At 51.2% G+C, this 20,947-nt stretch overlaps 1 protein-coding gene across 1 annotated transcript in view; it reads right to left on the bottom strand.

Annotated features, from left to right (window-relative positions):
• LOC126581459 (neural-cadherin) overlaps positions 1-20,152 on the bottom strand; it is a 209,809-nt gene extending 189,657 nt beyond the window's left edge. The window contains exon 1 of the mRNA XM_050245133.1: positions 20,037-20,152. The gene's annotated coding sequence lies outside the window, so the exon portion shown is untranslated. The remainder of the gene's footprint in view (positions 1-20,036) is intronic.
• Positions 20,153-20,947: the final 795 nt, after the last annotated feature.

The raw sequence follows: 20,947 nt of genomic DNA, 5'->3' as shown, positions 1-20,947 counted from the left end.
ACACTGGCACCATTCTCGTTTCTCATTTTAGCGGACCTCAAACTTTCGTTGTTGATCATGCTGTTGCAAGGGAGGGATGGATGGAAAAGATAACCAGCAAACGAATCAGCCAAGAGACATTGTGTCGCAAAACTGTCGCTTCTGGCCACCGAACTTGCGCACTGCTTTCTCTGGGTTTCTATGTTTCCAGCCTTCCAGGAATAGCTGACGAATGCGGACAAGCGGATGACAGTGCGGAGCGAGGGAACGAACGAGTGACTTTGGAAAACATTTTCAACCTTAATCCAGGCAGCGAGCGGGCGAACGCGAATTCGCGATAACTTCCCGCCAACATCATTTAACTTGCTGGCTAGCAACAATGGTTACTGGCAGCGCAAACAGCAAACCCCGGACTGCAAATTGTTGCTTCTCGAATGGCGCCGACGTCCGCGGCCGTGGAGAACATTCCCGTGGTGGTTGAGGGATGCTTAAGTGAATCATACCAACATGCGGGTGTAGCCATGTTCAGAGAGCGACAGGGAGAGAGAGAGAGAGAGAGAGAACAAAATGCATTTCAAACTATCTGCCTACACGGTGACGGACTGTGCGCTTCGGATCATCAAAGTCATGGTGTCGTTAACTTTCAATATTCATTAAAAAGCATAAGCACATCGACAGCCTCGAGGTCCCGTTCAGTCTCTTTCTCTCTTTCTTTAGCAGACGCTCGATGTCGTGACCTCGCGACCGACGTCACGGTGCGCCGGCAAAAGGTCAGGGAGGAGAAGGATCAAACAAACAGCAGAGAAGAGAAAGAAGAGAGTCAAAGAGAGATAGAGCGAGAGAAACAACGAGACAACATGGAAGAGAGGTAAGAGGACCCTCAATTGAATGATCCCAGGGAAAAGGGTATAGGGGTCACATGGTTTGCCAAAGAGGTCTGGACACAGCACATTGCACCCCTCGGCACTCCCACACATAGCCGGATGATGCGCGCATGAAGATGGATCAACCCCCTTTTGTTGGACTCCAATGTTTAACCGGCTTAACCAGCGACACTCACAACACCATCATCATCATCATCATCATGGTGGTGGTGGTCATTTTCTTCCGTCTGCGTTGCAGTCATCTGGATCGGTTCGATGTATCCTAACCCCCCGGGGGCTGTTGCGGGTGGCTGGGTGCACCCTCTCGAAGGGCGGCACGATGAGTGATCTTTTCCGATGGATGTAAAACAGAAAGCAGCCCCTCCTCCTCTTCGGGCGCTCTCAGGTTTCGAGTGGAACACAAGGGCCTGGGCGTCGTGGTCTTTCGTCTTATCCAGATGGAAGGATGGTTTGTGATGCGTTCAATTCTCAAATTGAAGCTTCAATTTCAGCTCAGGCAGACAGGAAGGAGAGAAGCGAAAGTGCAGCATCGTTGGCATGGACGATGCTGTTGGATGTATCCGATGCTCGTACGATCGGACCGCTTGGCACATGCACAGTAATGCTGTTGCTGGATTGACTTCGGGGGGTTGAGTGGCGCTTGGGTAATGCTTTCTGCCTTGTCCAGCTGATGTCGATCCGTCTTTATGGAAATTGGATGAAATATGCAAACACTCCAGTTGATGGCAGGCATCCAATGGAGGTCTAGAACAACTCACAAAGGCAATCTGGATGATTTGAAAATCTCTCACAGCGAGCAGGTTTCGTATTCACCAGCAAATGGGGAAGTTGGATTCGATGAAAACCGATTTCAAAGAAATCGGAGAAACCCAACGACTTCCTGGGGACCTCTTGCCCATCATTGGGTAGAGCCAACCGGGAAGGCCATAGGAAAGAGGGAAACCGAGCATAACATCAATAGCATACGAAGGCGATAGGCGGTGTAATGGTTACCAACTGTCCCACAAATCAAAACCCAAAACCCAGGTACCGAAGGGATGAAAGGGCCGTCGGTCCATCTGATGACCCGTACCGCAACGAAACGCGTCATATCCGGAACGAACGAGGAATTGTGCTTTGGTTTTGAAGGGCCTTTGGAGTCCTCGAGAAAACCACAACACAAGGCTTACCAGGTCGGACACACTCTCTCTCTGTTACAAATTCAATATGTTGTGTATTGGTGGTAATGAAAGCAATCACCAATCGTTCGCCTTTATGTCCTTTCTGACACACCCACACGGGCACACCGAATGGGACGATGTTGTGACAATGGCACAAGATCAAATGGAATGCTATGCATCGTATACTAGGCGTTGCATGCCTGCAATCTGGAGCATATGGTGCGCTCGATGATGGATCGAGGTTAACTGGTGCATACGCCAATTACCAGCAGCAGTGTGACGGTGGAGCGATGGGAATGAGGTGTTCCGCATGACTCATCACCATCACCATCGTGGCAACAAAATGCCCGAAGGCAGATGTCCAATGGAACTCCTGTTTCCAGCCCGGTCGGTGACGTTATCGCCTTTACGCCTTCTGACCGCTGGTACGATGATTAAGAACCGAGCCACTCCGATAGTGCACAGTGAACTAAAGCCCCCGCCTGCTGTGAAGATATCGTTTTCGCAGTTAACACCCGCAGCGTCGGAGAATCGAACTCCGAAGAAGCCAGCAGGAGCTTTATCTTTGATATGCACGCCCAATTAGCTCCGCCATTCCAAGCACGCCATAACGAAGCGAGAAGCGTCTAGGGCGCCCTGGCGTTGCAGATCATTTGAATACGTGAGAGGCACACCAAACGGTGTCCGGACGAACGAACGAACGAACGAAAACTTCTTAAAACTCCAGCTCCAACAGCCACGAAGTCACGACGACGCACGAAGAACCCATTCCAGCATCCTCTTCTCGCACTGTTTCCTAATTGGAGACAGGCAGAGGGGGCGATGGTCGTGCCGATCAGTCATGCATCAACGCACATACCAGCAACTATCTTCTTCTCGGACGCACCACAAAACGTTCCATAAATCACTTGCATAATTGAGCCACAGCCACAGCGAGAGAGCCAGACTCGCCAGACACACACCGACGCACCAGCACGACGGCGGCGCTCGGTCTCTCTAATTGATTGACAACAATTAATTCCCAAGACAAGCGGAAAATTGCTCTTCACCGCAGGCATCAAACGTCTCGGCAATTCGTATGCGTGCGCCGTAGCCGTGGATGTACGTGCACAGTACACACCGAACGCCGAACCGCGGAGTGGCCTCGCTCCTGTCGAACGAAGACGACTTTTCACGCCCGGCTGAATCGGCCGTCGACCGGCTCCAAACAACAACATTGTACCACCACCACGGACAGCCGGCCGGACGGACGGACGATGACGGATCAGAATAAATTATTCAAAAACCTCCAGATGCTTATCGATCATCGTTTACACCTTCCTTGGCTTTGGCGGTTCGTAATACTCGGGAACTCCAGGCGGAAGATGCTTCACAAGCGATTCACCCCCTCCAAATCCTCTCAAAAGTGGACTGGCCAGTGACTTGGTTCGCTGGTGGTTCAATTGCGGTGCTCAAGACTTTAAGGTTACCGAGCGCACACCAGACCTATTGTGAACAATTATCTGTTAAACCTCTGAACCACCGTCCCTCTCTCTCTCTCTCTCTACCCGTAGATCAACAGTCGTGCGATCCATCTTGGGTGCTTCAACGAGAGCATCTTCGTCTCATCATTTCCTCTTTTGTGTCGTGGAGTCGTTTCGCGTTTTTGGAGCTTCGTGGAGCTCGTCAACAATTGAGCTGCGCACAACACAAACTTCGAGAGTCTTGTTCAAGTCTTGGAATGGATTTGCTGGGTATCTTCATCTGCGGTTATGGAGCTCGGTGGAGAGTTTTGAATTTCATAAATCCAGCCAGGCAGCAAACCACACCAAACGACATTTTAACGAGTCGCCGTGTCCGGGAAAAGTGGTGAGCAAAAGACCCGCCCGGGGGTCAAACCACCACGCCGGCGACGACGATTTCGAAATGTCAACGGAACAAACGCTCTGCACCGCCGACCGTCTTCCTTCTGGCGCGATAGTGATCATGGGAACGAGAATTCGCCGGGCGACCAGCAAAATGAACCCCAGATAAGGTATCTGTGGCCCAGCGGCGAAGCGATAAGCACGCAAACTCGCGACCAACGCTCCCGCTGGTAGCGACCTTTGACCAAAAGCTGTCAAAGAAAAAAAATCTGCTCTCCAAAAACGGAATTGCCACTCATGTTCCGACCTGCTGCGGTATTAAATGCGATTTTGCCTTCGAGACGACATCATCCACCGAGGGTTCGGTCCATTTACCCATACACACATGCACACACAAGCACACTCACAATTGGATGTCTGATTTCATAATCGAGGGTAAAGCGTTACCGGTGAGTCAATTCCCTCTGTCGGTATCAGTGGCCCTCAGGGGAGGTTCGTCGTTTGACGTGCGTCAAATCCCCTACGGCTGCACTGAGTTAAACATAATTTTCACTCTGGCTAGGGCGAACCCTCGGGCCGGAACGGGGACTGGCCCACCCTCTTCCACTCGCCCTCGAATTGCGTTTCCAAAGCAGAAAACCGAACCCCGGTATCGCGTGGACTTGCAGTGGTGGTTTGGGACGCCACCGTCCTCTGCAGGACGCTCTGAATGGTACTGGATGGGAGTTGGGCAGAAAAAAAAAGTGGAAAGAAGGACACACACGGGCGCGCAGCTGTCACTGTTACAATCGACACGACCCACGATGGTGGTTGGTTGCAAAACCCACCCTGGGACCCACCACTCCCTATCGCACTCTCTCTATCACTCCGCGGTCCGCTCTTCTTTCACTTGGTGTATGAATGAAAGAGATAACTTTTCCGCAGACGCGAAAGTTTATCGGAAAATGCTGATTTGATTGCAGAGTCGACGTCGTCAAGCGACGACCACCGCCGCGTTGCTATCAGGACTCACGCATACCCATATCGCTCCGCAGGGATTTACCGGCATGTACCGAGAGCACACCAGACTGCGACATAGTCTGCTGCCGGTGAGTGGATGTGTGCCCACCGAGCATTATACATTTCCGACATCGACACACGGTCGAAGCACCGAAGCTGGAGCTGCATGATTAATGGTGTACAGACGCCATTGTCTGGCCTAGACGGTCCCGGTGAGGATGATGCACGGTCACAGGAGAGAGTACAGGAGAGATTCTAATGTGGCGATAATATGCTTACCTTAGCGACTGTTCCTAAGCCAGCCAGCCACCTCGCACCACTAAATAGCGACCACACTCGGTGGTGCACACCCTGCGGAGCTGCCGTGATTTTACCGAGAGCTGCAGGTTTGTGCAGACGAATGGAGGAATGAAGATGCGCCCGGTGTGATAACCCTCCCGTGGCCTGGCTGCTTCCTCCCAGTGCAACACCTTCCATAGAGTACCGAGCGTTCGGAATACGAATTATGATGGAACTAAATTAAAAGCACTCGCATCCAACTCGGCTTGCGATGCGGATGCTGCTTGGGTGTGGCTGGCTGCTGCTGGCAGTCCCAGTCGACAGGCAGCGTACCGCAACATAACTGCAGCGTTGAAATTGCATGGATTGCGACACATCTGTTTCGGTGTGCGAGGTCTCTAGGTTTCCGTGGTGGTTTAGGAAGGTGAGCTGGTGTGATGGTAATAAAATGGAGGCAAACACACACATAAACTCAACCATTTCTAATGAGTGAACATGGTATCAAGCTTGAGGTAGTCGTTATACTAACTGGCAACGGTGTGATTTCATGTGAAGCACAACCTTTACATCCGCTCTGGGAGTTTAGTTGGTAGAGAATTTTCAATTATGCAGGAAAACTGTTTTCCTTTGATGCACGATTCTATGTTCTATAATTACAGGTACAATTTTCAATTAAATTAATTGGCAACGTCAGCTCACAATTTCTCGACAAGAGTGTAAGCTCTGCATTAATCTTCGAGAGAAGCTCTATAGTTTCTTTTTTTAAAGCAGTTCACGTCATATTCCGGATGAAAAGCACTTGAAACCTTCGTACTTCAACCCACCCAAAAGCGCTCAGCGATCGAAGGGATAAACAAAAGGCCAAATTCTAAGACAGCATTCCAGGGCAGGGCGGAAGAACCGTTTGGATCGTACGGACCTAACCAAAAAACATACCAGCCAATGCATTTGTATGCCAACATTCTCATCCACTCAGACCAGACTAAACCGACCGACCGGCGGTCAAACAATGGAATATTAACTAAATTCAATCAACATTCCAGTTAGCGGTCGACAAAGTTAAGTCGCTTGCGCGTCTACACAAGTAACACAAGATGGATAGCGAAGCTGTTGGAAAACATCTCAATATTATTCCACCACCAGGGCCCCAGTCCAGGCGTTTATTCGGCGACCTCCTATTACTCATCACAGAACGTGCCATCGGTCGGTGGTGGTCCGCCGTGGGATCGACGCAAGTGAAAATTGAATTATACCATCCAGCCAGCTAGCCAGCCAGCACGGCGACAACGCTGACGAACTGGAGCGTTTGCGGTGAGACACAAAAATGTGACACACAACACCACCAATCCAGCGCCGAAATCGTGTCCGCGGACGTCCCCAGGGGACGCATAACTTAATTCACGTCCTCCCGAATGGCCATCGGCACGGGACAATACGGACCGAGTGGACCACGACGACGACGACGACGACGCTAATCAATCAAGCGCGAGAAGTCGTGGACGTCGTTGTCGTCGTCGAGGAGAAACACGATACCGCACTCCGCTACGTGATACCGCGTTTCCCGTCGTCGTCGTCGTCGTCGTCGTCGTCGTCGTTCCAGTGTCGTCACCTCCGTGGTCTGGCCGCTTAGCAGGAGAAAGGTTCGAATTCCCCTAGCTCCCGCGCTGTGACCGTAACCTTGACGCGGTGCAGTAATCGAAAACATCATTTCCGGTTCGCGGTCACAGCACCTCGTATCGGCCTCCCCCGGGGGTGGATTAGAATCTCTCGCTTGGTCGGTCTCCTGACTACCTCAACCGAACGGAACCTAGAACCTAGACAGGGATCTCCTCGAATGCCACGTTTGGTAGTAAATTCTCTCCCCCAAAAATGCTGCGAAAACTCCGGATCCCAGTGGATGGAAAACCGTTCCGGAAAAAAGGGGTGCCCGCCCTGCCAACCGAGGGATGTCAATGAACTCTCGTCCCACAACGTCGTCGCTTCGTCTCCTTACAGCTAAGGTGCACCGCGGGAAAGAGCCGAGGTCCTGACACACTCTCTCTCCCTCCCTTCTGTGACTTCTCCAAAAAGCAGCTCACTGCAGGGATGAAATTAATGTGTCGACACAGACAGTCCCGGATCCCGCACGGCACAGAGGGGTTACAATGCTGCTGTTGGTGCACCCCTCGAGCACTCGAGACAAGCGTTCTGCGAAGGGACGAAGTTAGCTACATCCAGCACGCGACACCAAGGGGTCGTCGCTCGTCATCGTCGAAATGAAATTGTCGCCAAGGAATGACTCTGATCCTGAAGCTGATGATGATGCTGCTTCGGGTCCCCTTCTCTGTTTCTCCTGCGATGGCCCTGCTGGACGTCGGTGATGGCAACACTAGCACACTTTACACCATTTGTTCGCTGGAAGTGTTTCATAATTTTTGCGCCGACATCCGTCCCCGTCTGTCAGCGACCCATGAGCGCCATGATTGCAAATCCCTTTCAAGTGTTTCAGCGCATCCATTGCGCCCCTGGTCCACTCTTGAGCGCATCCCTTCAGTTCCGTCGTCTGTTGGACGAGAAAATCCGGCATCCGATGGTTATGTTTGTATCAATTGCATTAAAGAGCGTCGAGAGAGCGCGTTACAGGGAACCGGAGCTGGCAGGAGCTGGCCGGTCCTGGCCATTCGCTTTAAAAAGCGCTCATTCCAGTACGCTGATCCCCCGGGGTAATCGTAAAACCGTTCGGACGCACCGCGTGCGTGCTGCGGCAGTTGCCCATTGTTGCGTAAACAATGTAAAACTGATTATGGTCAACATTAATGAACACGGGCTCACCGCCACGGGTGTGTTTGGTGTGGTGTCCCGAAAGTAGCCCGAGTTGTTATTTGTTTTCTCACACCACACCGGGAGTGGGTACCGTGGGGGAGAGGGGGAGGGGCTTCCCACGTTCCTGTTCCTGTGATTTGATTGCGACACGCAGTCCTACCGACGCATAATTAACCTGCGATTGTGTGTTGACCAGTGCGGACCCAACCCAGTGGCGAGCGTAAAACGATGATGAGCCAATGATTAATCGATGCCCCGATTCCAGCACGTTCGCTCGCTCGTCCTGGAGGTGATTTGTGGTGGGGAGCTGTGGGGACAATCTAATGCCGCACGTAAAACACGCGTTATCCAAGCGTGTCGTGTAGGAGAGAGCCACGCGTTCCCAACCACCCAGCGAGCGCCCAGGGAGGGGTGCGACCACGACGATAACGACAAAACATCAATTTCCTTCACTTTACAGCGCCATAAAATCAAGCTAGCGATCATCATCATCATCATCACCGTCATTATCATCATCACCATCACCTGGCTATCTAATTCTTGTGTTTTTGTGAAACCAAAAGCCACCACCACGGCCGATGAGCCGAATGGTGGACGTTGATGCTCAGTCAGACCTCGATATCGCTTACAATCATCGGCTTTCGGCCGGTTATCTTCGCTTCGCTTCTTTCTCCAGTCCTCCGATGTAGGATCCCTTTTCAAACAAGAAGGAACAGCATAAAGGAAGCTGACGAAAGCGGCCGATGAAATGATGGGCTGCATCTTGCGTCTCTTCTTGCGCCGAAGAAAGGTTCTACCACAACCGACGCACCAAACGGGCTGCTGTTCTTTGGCTCTTTCCCTTTTTTATCACCTCGTAAGACGCAGGGCAACCAGGGTGACACCGGATCAGGTACGATGTCACGAGCAGTGAACCATCGACATCGGATCCCTACGGTGCGCTCACCTTTGCTTGTGGTCTATATTTTGACATGTTTTCAGACAAACAGCGGGCCTTTAATCGACCAGATCCGATCGTCGGTGGTTCGTCCGTTGCTGATTAATGGGTGATGAAAAGGGGCGATCCCTACGTTTCGGAGCAGGTAAAGCTTCCCGGACACTGGCACGCACCGCAGTAGAAAGAGGGTGCAATGTTACGGCACAGTGAGATTGAAACGAATTCGAATTCACTCCAGAGTGCGCCACCAGACATTGTGGACATCGTGAAATGCAATCTGCAGCGCGAGAGAAGCAGCAAAAGGGCGTCAGTCAATTTATGGTCTCGTTTTGTGCAGCGTCACCACCGGCAAACGGCGGCCACACCAGCAGCAGCCGCAGGAGCATACCATGTACCAGCCAGCCAAATTCAGAAGAAGCAGCGCATGCTCCACACGCAGCTCGCTTATGTACTACGCCCGCTCGGCCGGCTGATACCAATACTAGCGAGCGAACGAACGGAGAGGCGTGCGAATTGGCACAGTTTCTAAGAAATCGCTTGAAATACCTTGGAACAACTCCTTTCGAGCCAAGGCCGCCCATCATGCTATTCCGTGGTGTGTCCTGGTAAAATATAGGAGAATATTATCTGGAATTCGTAAGGGCCTTAAAAAAGTTAATAATCCCTTTGCAGACGAGTTAAGTAGCCAATTCATTATGGCGATTGCTACCATTACTCGCACAAGCTCTGAGGAGCATAATTGTATGCTTCATCGGCGGCCATACTAAGAAAGTCGTCGGATAATTGATTCCAATAAAAAAAAAACATGGACACCGTTTCACACCTTTCAGCCTGGATCACGGTGATGACGTAGAGTGCAATAAATTATTTCAACACCTTATCGACCCACTCCCTCTCCTTTTTGGGAACCCATCATTAGGCATAATGATGGAGGAATCAGAATGAACGAAGCCACCATTTAAGGCAAAAGCCGGGCTGTGTTGATTGTAAATTTGCAGACAGCAACGGTACAGCAGCTTCGACAGCAATCAACAACAACGTTCTCGGTGCTGCTCGAGATTCAATTATAAATCTCCCAGCGACCCTTCTCAGAAATCCAAAAACCCCGGGAACGGTGCGGCGTGGCGGTGCAAAAGCCGATATTTATCGATCAAATCGAACCGCCCGACGGTTGAGTGTTCCCAGTTTCCAATTCCAGCGAACGTTTGCTCGATTGGAAAGAAGCTTATCGGTGTAGAAGAGTTCCACACATTTTCCCTCGATAAAACCTACATCCAATAGCATCGTCGATAGCAAACGGTATAAACCAAAACCGATCTCGAAACGCAAACGTTCGAGTGGTAGAGGTGCAATCGAGAAAAAGCCATCCAGCAATCAATCGAAGTTTCATCGGTTGGCACACCACAGTGAAGAGAATATGCCGGTATGCCGGTGCTAAGCGTTGGAAATGATGATGGTTGAAGGTTTTGTTGAGGTTCTTATCCGCAAATTGACCGTACCGACAAACCGTCTCAGCGTTCTCGTTTGATCTTCTGTTTCATCGATGAACCGAGTCTGTAATCAACGAGAGGCAATTAAGCGGAATTTGTCGAATGGCCAGAGCATGGAAGTTTAATCATATCTCGTGGAATAACCTGAGACACATCGACATGCTTTAGAACAAAGTGGGTTTTTGCTTCTCTGCCCTCCATGGAGTCCTGTATTGGAAATGAAGAAATCGGAGAGCATAGTTGAGAGCTTCACAGGAAGTCACGGTACTCATCGATATAGAGTCTGTAGTTGTTCATTAGGAACACGATACGAACTCAACTTACATGGACACGGACTAAAGCTAATTGAATTCCTTTTCTTTACCATCTTCCCTTACAGAGCGTGCCAAGACGTGGTAGTAGAACAAATACCATGACCGTGCAATTCCTCCGGGCGGAATGTCAAGAACATAGATCACCTTCCAGCCAGCGCTAATCGACTCGTAATCGAACTTCGATGGAGAAGAAAAATCTCAATTTTCCAGCACGTCCCGGTGGTTTCAGGGAAGGCACTTTACTAACCGGCCAAAAACCGTGGCGAATGGTGAAAGACCTGAACCAAATAGTTGAACAGAGTGCGACTCGTTCACTGTAAACAAGTCACACAAAGGCGGACATTAGTCCGCCGAACACGCCGGCGGAATGGTTCGCGGATGGTCTCGCGTCCGCTCACTGGCCATCTGTACTGTCTGGTGACGAAGCGTTTCTCCACTTTGCTCCACTTTGTAGAAACGCCGGACCAAGCAGCAGCGACGACGACTACGACGATCATCAAATGAAGAAGTCTGCCAATCTCCCATGGGAGATACTTTCTCGTTTCGGTTTTGGAACCGCCAAAAATTCGGTTGTCGGCAAGCGGAGACTTTTAGGCCGAGTGCCAGTGGGATTAGCCATGCCATACGAGCCGCTTGCACGTCACGGTCTAGCGCGCCTCGCCCAGACCATCCCTCACCCTGATGGTGCCCATCCACAATTGAACCACAAACCCTACGAGTTGTTGTCACGGGGCCACACGGCTTTACGCTGTCAGCGTGAAGTGTAATGCCGCGTCGGTTCCCGGCATCAACAGCATCATACCTGGAGCGAACAAGAGAAGAGCGAAAGAGCGAGAGAATACCGGGATTAACAGAAATGGAACGAACCCCGGCCCCGAAACGGGCCCCGAAAAACCGTCGTACCACGTCGATCTGGCAAGGCCGGCCACCGGCTGGACCGGCTTGGTTCCGTTTTGCTTCACGCACGATTGGGGCGTCCGTGTGGGCAGATGTTCATTTCAGAGATTTTCCCTTCCATAGAGATCGATCTTTCTCGTTTGTTGAAAAGCAATTTTTCCGGCACGATGGCGCGGGCATCATCTCGTGCGCTTGCGATGATTTGTAGATTGTCTCTCTCGCTCGTGCTCTCTGCTGGTTTATTGCCAATCGAAATCATGATGATGATGATGATGATGATGGAACAGCATCATCTTCACGCATGACCGGGGAGCTTCCAATGAATGTCAATCATCTTCAAATCGCGACGACTCGCGCCCAACTCCTCCCCTGCGTACACGATTAAGCAATTTCCCTGTTGTGAGGTCCGTGAAAGTAATAACTGATGGGCGACCATGACGACGACAACAACGTCGACAGCGATCGCGTGGGAAAACGTGACCAAGAACTCATCGAAGACGACCTGGCACGTTCCTTCGCCTTCTCGCGCCTGGTGCGTGTAGTGCACGTACTAACGGCGCATCAGCATGACCTCCCCCGAGGGGCACCACCGCCCATACATGTTCACAGCGGGCGTGCGGTTAACCTGAGATTGTTTGAGCTCTCTCCGGAATCGGGAGGAACGTGTAGTAACATGCTGTGCATCGTCATGATGCATCGATACTCTCACAATCATCTCCACTATCGATCGATTGGTTTGATTTCCGACACCATCGTCAGAGCTTTTGAATAAAAAAAACTAGCCCTCCACAACCACCTTTGTTCTCCCCGAAAATCTTCCTCAAAAATGGCGCCCGAGAGCGAAAAATCTTCCCGTATCATTAATTTCAATTCGTGGGCCACTGGCGCGCCCCCTATTCGCAACATAAAACTATCAACCGGTTCCCCTGTTTACGGTTGAGATTGCGTGAGCGATCTATGCGCCGGAGGGTTTTAAGAAGGAGCTTGGCTGCCGGTGCATAAATCGTTCTCGGAGCGAACGCGAGAGCATAATTCGCGTCGTAAATATCAACTTCACGGAGCGCCCGGAGTCCCGGAGGCCGCACCGACGAGATTCGCACAGGGATTCGTGCTTTCGCGACAGGCGAAGAAGCAGAAGCGAAGGTCGGACGGTAGCGGAGTAGGACAACTAATTTACAAACGGAATAGGAATCCGCTGGCCGCTCACGACAGAAGTCAGAATCATTGCTCCTGTCGCTGTGGCCTAGACGCTTCGTTGTTTTTTTTTCGCCGGCGAAAGGGCTTGGGAACACACGGCCTGTAAGTGAGTAACGGAGAAGAAGCCGTGGGAATTACCGAAGATCGTGCCAAAGACCGGGATGGGAGGAGAAGAGAATGCTGTTAAGTTTTACGACTATCACCGTCACTACCGTTTTTTTCCCAGCGCCCGTTCTAGGCCGTTCTTTGTTTCTGCTGGTGTGGTCTGCTGGAGCAGTCTCATTCCGGCGCCGCGTAGCTCACACGCCCCGGGTCACCGGGGTGTCTATTTCCTATTCCAGGGCCCCCGGTATCCCATGTTTCCTGGTCTAGCCAACCTGGTCCAGTGTCCGGTTCGGTGGGCTTCGTATGTACCAATTGAACACCGCGGACTCGAGGCTGTCAGTTTTTGGTGCTCTTCTCTCCGCGTCCGCGCGTCTGCGTCATAAAACTGTAATAGGAGTTTCCCGATATAATGCCACCTCATTAGGAACTTCCTACAGACCGGGCACGAGTCGAGCTCCCTCTTGTCTCTCTCTTTTTCTCCTTGATAAGACATCCCAAGGTGTGTTCCTGGGCCACACCATTCATCTCGAGTACAACGGGCCACCAATGTTGGCTCTCGCTCGATCGAAAATCAATAGTTCAGTAAACAAATATTAACTGGTGCAAAGTTTGCACAAATTGTAGCATAGTTGGGAGGAGGGAGGGCCTGGGTTCGGATGCTGTGGTGGCTAGCATCCCTATTGGTTCGGTTCAGGCATAACTTTGCGCACAACTTTCATCAAGCCAGGGGCGCCACCGTAAGCGAGCGGGCGAGCGGAGCAAGTTTTTGGAATTGTTTCATGTTGTCCAACGAAAACAGTTCCTCGGCCGAAGAACCACCGCCGGCAAATGGTCAGCAAACCACCTTGGGCTCCCCCATACCACACACACCGAGGGCTCGAAGAGGTGCCTCTGCCGGCCCAGAGACCAATCTAGTTCATTAATGTAATTCACTTCTTCCGTTGCTGCTGCTTCTGCTCGTGATGCTGCTTCGTTCACGCCCAAGCCGTTGACCCTTCCACTCTGTACCGTGCGGTGTGCCGCTGCCTGTGTGTCAATTTGATGCCCGATGCTCAGTTCTCGAATGAGAGAGAGAGAGAGAAGGAAAAACATGCAAAACCTGTCCACGAAGCACGAAGACCGCGTCCGTGGCAGGTCCGTGGAGCTGAAGATAAATTCATTTAAGTCTTTTCCGATAGTGTTCCGGCACTCTCGGCCACGCCACACTGTGTCTTGTTTTGGAGTCACGAATTGCGAGTGGATTATGTTGCTCCGACAGGCGAGGTGTTTGTCCCGGGTACACAAGGCACATCGCAATCGACGCGCGGTTTTATCACGGAAATCGTGTCAGAGCGAAGCACAAGGAGCATCCGAACCCCGACACGCTTGATTCCCGTGGCAACATTGACTTTCGTGGTGCTGTGTTCGTGATGGATGAGAAGGTTGGACCAGTTTCACCTCAACGGACCTGCGACGATTACGGGACATTCCTTAGCGCGTGTGGGGGTTGCTTTTGAACGCCCTCGATTGCTCACCACAACCTGCGATCGCGGTCACAGGGCGTTGGCGATGCTGTTCTGCGTCGGATCCAAGGAAAATCCACAAGAAAACAAGAGCCTCGGTTCAATTAGTGGTTCGAGTGTCGTGACCTGCGAAACAAGGCCCCGGTAATGCCACGGCGCCGCAATCCGCGTTGGAGGTTGGTTCACAAGACAACACAATCTTGAAAAACAAAACAAAAAAAAAACGAGAGGATCAATCCACTGCATCGCACACACCGAGGCTGCGGTGGAATGGAATCCCGAAAGATTATCCACCCGCCCGCAATCAAGTGAGAAAGGTTATTGCTGCATTCCGGCACGACCGTTCGGTAAGAACCGTGTGCGGCCTATAATTCTGCTCGGGGATCACCATGGCCACTCATCCGGTGCTGAGCTGCGTGTGGAATGTCGCTGCTCGAAGATGTATTATGGATATTGAAAAGAGCGAGCCTTGCTTTTCACTGGCAGGCAAGCTAATGCAATCCACTTACTGTGGACTCGCGTGGAGCTTCTGTGTGACCGTCGCTAGGAGATTGATTGTGATGGAAGCTTCGCTCCGAATGACGACGAAACGTTCCATACCTTGCACTACAATCCGTCCATTTGGTCCATATACCGGGAAAGGGAGGTGCACGTGCCGTGACACGGTAACACAATTACCCAAAGTGAAGCTGGCGGAACGACACTGAGTGCCGCGACAAAAGGCCGCGGATTGGCGCCCGCACGCAAGACGTTCGACGGCTGACGATGAAAGGTGCTGGCCGGTGCGTCACGAGACACGAGAAGAAGCCCTTTTCCTCTAGTTTCTCTATAGGGCCGAGATTGTGTGTTCTGTAGCCATTGTACGGCTGTAGCACCTAACAGGCGACTCATCGATTGTGTGTCAAGCCTTGTTGGAGCGGTGGGAGCCGGCCCTTGCCCCCACCCCTTTTTAGCGACGCCCAACGCGCGGTCGCGCACTGCATTGAACATCTTAATTGCCGCAGCAACTGCACCGGAGGAGACGACTGTGTCAAGTCAGCAGCAGCAGCAGCAGCAGCAGCAGCAGCAGCAGCAGCAGTCCAACCGGGGACCGGGCAGCTATACAGAGCAGCAGCCCCGAGCGAACAATGGCGGGACTTTCGCTAATTGGATTAGTTTCTGCCGCGCGTTCTCGTTCTCGGGGACGCCGGGCGTGGTTCACACACATAGACAGCACAGCATAGCACCGGTGGAAGGGAAAGGAAAGGCAATTTCCCGTGCTGCAGCGATGCCTAGGAGCGATGCACTTTATTGCGTTCGAAGAAAGTACGAGAGGCGGTTGGTTCGATTGGATAATTGATAGGGCATTGGGCGGTGGCTCTGCGACGAGTGGACGAGTGAAGTGAACTATTTCCGGGACTATTCCGGGGGCCCTCGGATACACTGCACGGAGTGCTCGTGGAGGAACACTTGGGACTGGGACTCGGCGAATTGAGGGAAAAGTTTCTTATCTTGCCGCAACTTACGGCACGAACCAACTCAGCTACTCAGCTGCTGCTGCTGCTGCTGCTGCTGCTGCAGTGACTATAAAATATTTTATTACATTCTCCACTCCACAGCGCAACCATGAAATGTCTCATTAAAACATGAGTATTTTGACAGTTAAGCCACAACGCCCTCGAGAGAAGGGTTTGTCCGGGAACCTCCCGAGAAATAGTTTTGTCGAACCGTGATTAAAAACAGCGAGAACAGGGTACGGTATCAGTACCGGCAACACGCGCGCGTATCCAGGGACATTTGCATAGAACATTCATAACAAAATAAAAAAACACGACCCGAGTAATTGCTCCAGCTGGTACCGGTTCCAGAAGAAGACGAAGAAGAACATACCTAAAATTTTGAGCGACTTTTGGTCTTTTGGTCGCTCCGGTCTTGTTTTATGAGAACCGACAACCTCTCGACCCTCGAACCTGCTCGACAGACAGACAACAGGAACATCAAAGAAAACTCTAACGGGAGAACGAGGCGTAAAATGCACGCCCGTGTTCCCACACACCAGTGAAGCCGTAATGAAGCCCTAAACTCTTCAAACGCTCAAGTGGGCAGAAAAATCAGGGATCATAAAAATTAACATAAAATCATGGGCAGTGTCGTGAGAGTTTGGCAAAAACTCCTCCGGAGCACAGAACTAGACAGGCGTAAAACATAATTTTACTATTCATCGTCATTTTAGCGATACTGTAACCTTCAGTTGTGAGGCTGAGTGTGACTGATCTTCCGTGTCTATGTTTTGTGGTGTGGACAGTCAATTAAAAAAGCATCGTTCGACATGATACCAACATTATCTGGAGACTGGATCTGGACCATAAACAAATTTAATGAAGAAGCGCATATTAGTGACTCCCAGACATCGCACCATTTCAAGTTGAGGCCGTAGAAGCGAAAATTAACTTCCATCCTAACCTTTGCTGGGCCCCCTTTTCCTACGCACAATTAATGCTTAATTGTTTCGATTATAAAGCTACAATTATGCATGCTGTTCGTCTTGGTCGACCGTACGCGTCGAAACGCTTGATTGGAATATTGTCGTTAGAGGCCTGGGTTCCATTAATGCGAAACTCATCTCATTTTGCACCTCCAACGTGGTGGCAGAGGGTAGCATGGAAGGGCAGCATCCCCCAAAAACATTAAAACCAATTGGTCGTTTGGAGTTTGCACCGCATAAGCTCGTGTCCCAGACGAAGACGATTACTCGGCGTTATCGACGGGCACTTCTGCGGAAGCTAAACTTAGCCATGGGTCTCGTATATGCTAATGTTTGCTTTCATCGTTCGTACCGGAAACAAGAGCTCAAGAGTGACGCACTTGCAATCCTGCCGCAAAATCGCTTCCCACACCAGTCTGGAACGTTCGTCTCGATTCCTCACCTGAATGCGAGTCTGTCAGGTGCCAGGAAACCTGGAGAAGAACACACAAGTCGACGGAGCATACTGTCGCAGCAGGTAGCGAGTGTCATGCTGTCACCGACTGCTGCCCCCCCATACTCAACATCCGGGAGCTGGGATTACAGCGCAAACCCCCATCGAATGTAATTAAATGCGATGGAGCGTAAGGTGGCGATGACTGTCGGTCGGTGCACCGCACGGGGTCTCCCTCGGGGGGGGGCTTTCATTGAAGGCATTGCTACCGACAACCGCGTGAAGAAGCCGCCGGCAAAACATCACGAGAGACGCCACTGCGATGCCCCCAAAGTGAAATGAAATTTAATTAAATTATCAAACGTTCACCAATTTCCACAATTGCTTTTCTATCGCGTTTTATTTCCTTTTGCTTAGCAGCTGCTCAACCTTTCTAGAGCTTTGCTGTTTTGGGACCTTTGGGGCAAAGGCTTTTCAGTAGCAAAAAAATAATCACAGAATTACCCGCCCCCAAGGGGAAACCGCGCGCACCGTGTCACGTAAACTTGTCATTGCGCTCCCGCCACTCACAAAAGAAGAAACTCTCGAGATCAAAAGGTATGGGCCACCAGGGCTCACAATAAGCTCCACCATAAACCTCCAGCGGGTGCGGAAAACACGCCGGCAAAAAGGGGGGGAAACATTTTGAGCCACGCTTCAGGCACGCCACCATTCAAACGTGAACACCGCACATGCCATCGGAGCGACGATGCTGGGTACCGTGATTTATGGCCACTTCCTTGGAAAGTGAACGGGCACGGCACGAGAACGGGTGAATGAAAAAGGGAGCAACACAAATCCGTCTCGCATAAAACAAATAGGTAGCAGCAGCAGCAGCAGCAGCAGTGGAGCGTTATTCACCAGTTTTGGCACAGAAATGTGTAAAAATACATTCCGCGATATTCCACGCTCTTCCGGCCGGTAATCCTTTGCTTCTCCTTTTCCAATGGAACCTCCAAAGAATGAAAGAGACAAGTAGAGAAATAGAAAGAGAGATAGAAAGAGAGACGCATCTAACTTGCAACAAAACGGTTGTATTTTTTTTTGGGGGAAATTTTCTTTTTTATCTCATTGGAACTCACGCAGAGAGAGGGTGGGCGGGTGGTAGTCCATTACCAACACACGAGCATAGGCCCACAATCAGTCACACAGAGACACACTCTGGGGGCGAGTGGAGCGCGCAGGGTGCTACTTTCAAGCCCTCCCCAAATTATGCTCGTTATCCTTTTGCTCCATTACGAGCGCGCGCGTTGGTTGCACCTCTGAACCGGTCAGTAGTAGTGGTGTCAACAGCTCACACGCCAAGGAATATGGCATGCCCGGCCACCACCAGGCCATCCCCAATAACGGCCCATAAGCGTCGGGCTCCCCAATTTCATTTGGATCCTTATGGTCGTCTTCTCATTTTCGCACTCTAGGAGCGCTCACTGGCTTGCTCTCTGTCTCTCTGTCGGTGTTATCGAGGTGTATACAACCACACAGACACCAAGCAAGCTTCTATTAGGCCGCCAACTCCCGCCCTTTCTTCCCCCAATCCGGATGTGGTCGAGGTTGTAGTATTTTCCTCGTTTTCCTCGCGCACCTTCCACGCGATCGCCTGTCCGCTTCTCGGCGAGAACGGAATGGTGGCCGTAGACGTGTATATCGGAATTTCTGAGCTGAGCGCTGCTGGAGCATGCTCCCAGAGTTTGTTCCTGTCCGCCGCCATATTTGCGAAGCACAGTCTCTTTCTCTCGCTCGATTACTCTCTTCTGAACTATCCTTTTGGAGAATCCTTGCTCTCACTTTTGGGGGCAAAGAGCAAAACTTTAGTGAAAACGATGAAAATATCCTTTAATGGTTTCCATTTTCCAATTTCATAACCAATTGTTTTGAAGTCTAATCAATAACAATGTACCAGAAATGCGATAACAGGAGAATGGTAAGCAGATCGACGAGCACCGTTGGTGGTATGAAAGAAAGAGAGAGAGAGAGATCTCGGCGTGGAAGTAGTGCGTGCGGCTTACGAGGAATCGAGGACGAGCTGCGCCCATTTTTCCGGGCGCGGTGGAAAGCAGGCCGGAGAGTCGCAACCGCAGCAGCAGCCACGGAGAGCGAGCGAGTCCGGGAAAATTCTCCCTTATTCCAACCTCCATCATTTATCCAGCAATCCAAATTTTCCAAAAACCATCACGATGCTTACCTAGGAAATGGCACGTTTTCCACCACCGTTCACTGAATCCCTTGGCAAATGGATGCTCCTCGGTGCAACTCTGTATTCCATTCTATACCGTCGACGATGCAGATTTAATACTGAACACGGTTTTGTCATCGAATCGGTGCTGGGTGTTGGTTTTCTTTGCCTTCGAGCCCACGAACAACTACTCATCAGTATCAGCAAACACAATCGAGCTGGTAGCACGAGGAACGTAACAATCACGGCACCGTTTTGAGGCGAGGCCCACAATTTGTGAAAGCGATCCACCACCACCACCACCACCACCAACAACACCATTCACGCACCACAAAACCAAGCCTTAGGTCACTGTTTTCCCCCAGAATTCAACCAGCACACTCACGGTGCTGAAATGGGCCAGAATATCCTGATGGAAAATCCTGCTGCTCCTAGCAAATCTCTTTCGCAAGAGACAAATCCTGGACCGACTGCGGGCGACCGAGATTTCCACCGATGGAAAAATGGAAATGGAAAAAAAACACTAGCAAATACACACACGTAAACACACGCAGACACACACGCAGACACCCTGTATCGAGGACAGTGTGAATGGATACCGCCGAGCGCGGTTCACGGAGCACGGAAACCGAGACTTTTCGCCAGCACCGTTCCTGAACGCAAACTGAACGCTCGCCAGGCGAAGGAGTTTTCTCGCGATGAAAATCTGCGTCCACCAGCCAGCCAGCCAGCCAGTCAGCAGGAGCAGGGCGGCGAGCGAGTCCTCCTTACAGAACTTTCACGCACTCTCTCTCGCTCTCTTTGTCCGCTTTTCCGTTCTATTTGCCTCTCGTTCTAGGCGCTCTCCCTCTCTCTGTCTTGCTTGTGCTTCCACGCGACGCAATCTCAGGGAATACGATGGACGAGTTTTCCCTGCCTGCCTGCCGTCGTAAAATCAATAAAATCCTATACGCACCTCCACCAATACACTGGTGCACGAGATCCTTCAACGACACCAACACAAACAACTGGTGTGTGCCCGCGCGAGTGCATCTGAAATGCTGGAAATGGAAACTCATTTTCCATGCACCCTCGCATGGTGCCGTTCATGAAATTCCGAGCGCGAGGGGCTTTTGGGGGTGGTTTTTATCGCTGTATGAGTGTACAACCCCTCGGCGCTGCTTTGGTGTTTGTGTCAGGGCACCCATTCCGTGCGTGCGTTATCCTGCCAGTGCGGCCGTATCGGCACGGAAAAATCGCACACCATCGCACGCCAAGTGGAACGTATGGTAAACCGATCCTTTGCCGGGAAAATGGAAAAGCGACCGAGTGAGCAAGAGTGTGTGAGAGAGAGAGAGAAAACGAGAGCGAGACAACCTTAATGGGAACTCAGCGGGCGCCTGTTTGGGGGGTGGTTTTTGGTAGGGATTTTGTTTCGTTCAAAAAGATTCAGCAAAAGTCCTGCCTGGA

This window comes from Anopheles aquasalis, chromosome 2 (genome assembly GCF_943734665.1).
Source record: "Anopheles aquasalis chromosome 2, idAnoAquaMG_Q_19, whole genome shotgun sequence".
In the NCBI taxonomy this organism is placed as follows: domain Eukaryota; kingdom Metazoa; phylum Arthropoda; class Insecta; order Diptera; family Culicidae; genus Anopheles; species Anopheles aquasalis.
Note: the sequence above shows the minus strand (reverse complement) of the source record. Positions and strands in the feature narration are given on the sequence as shown.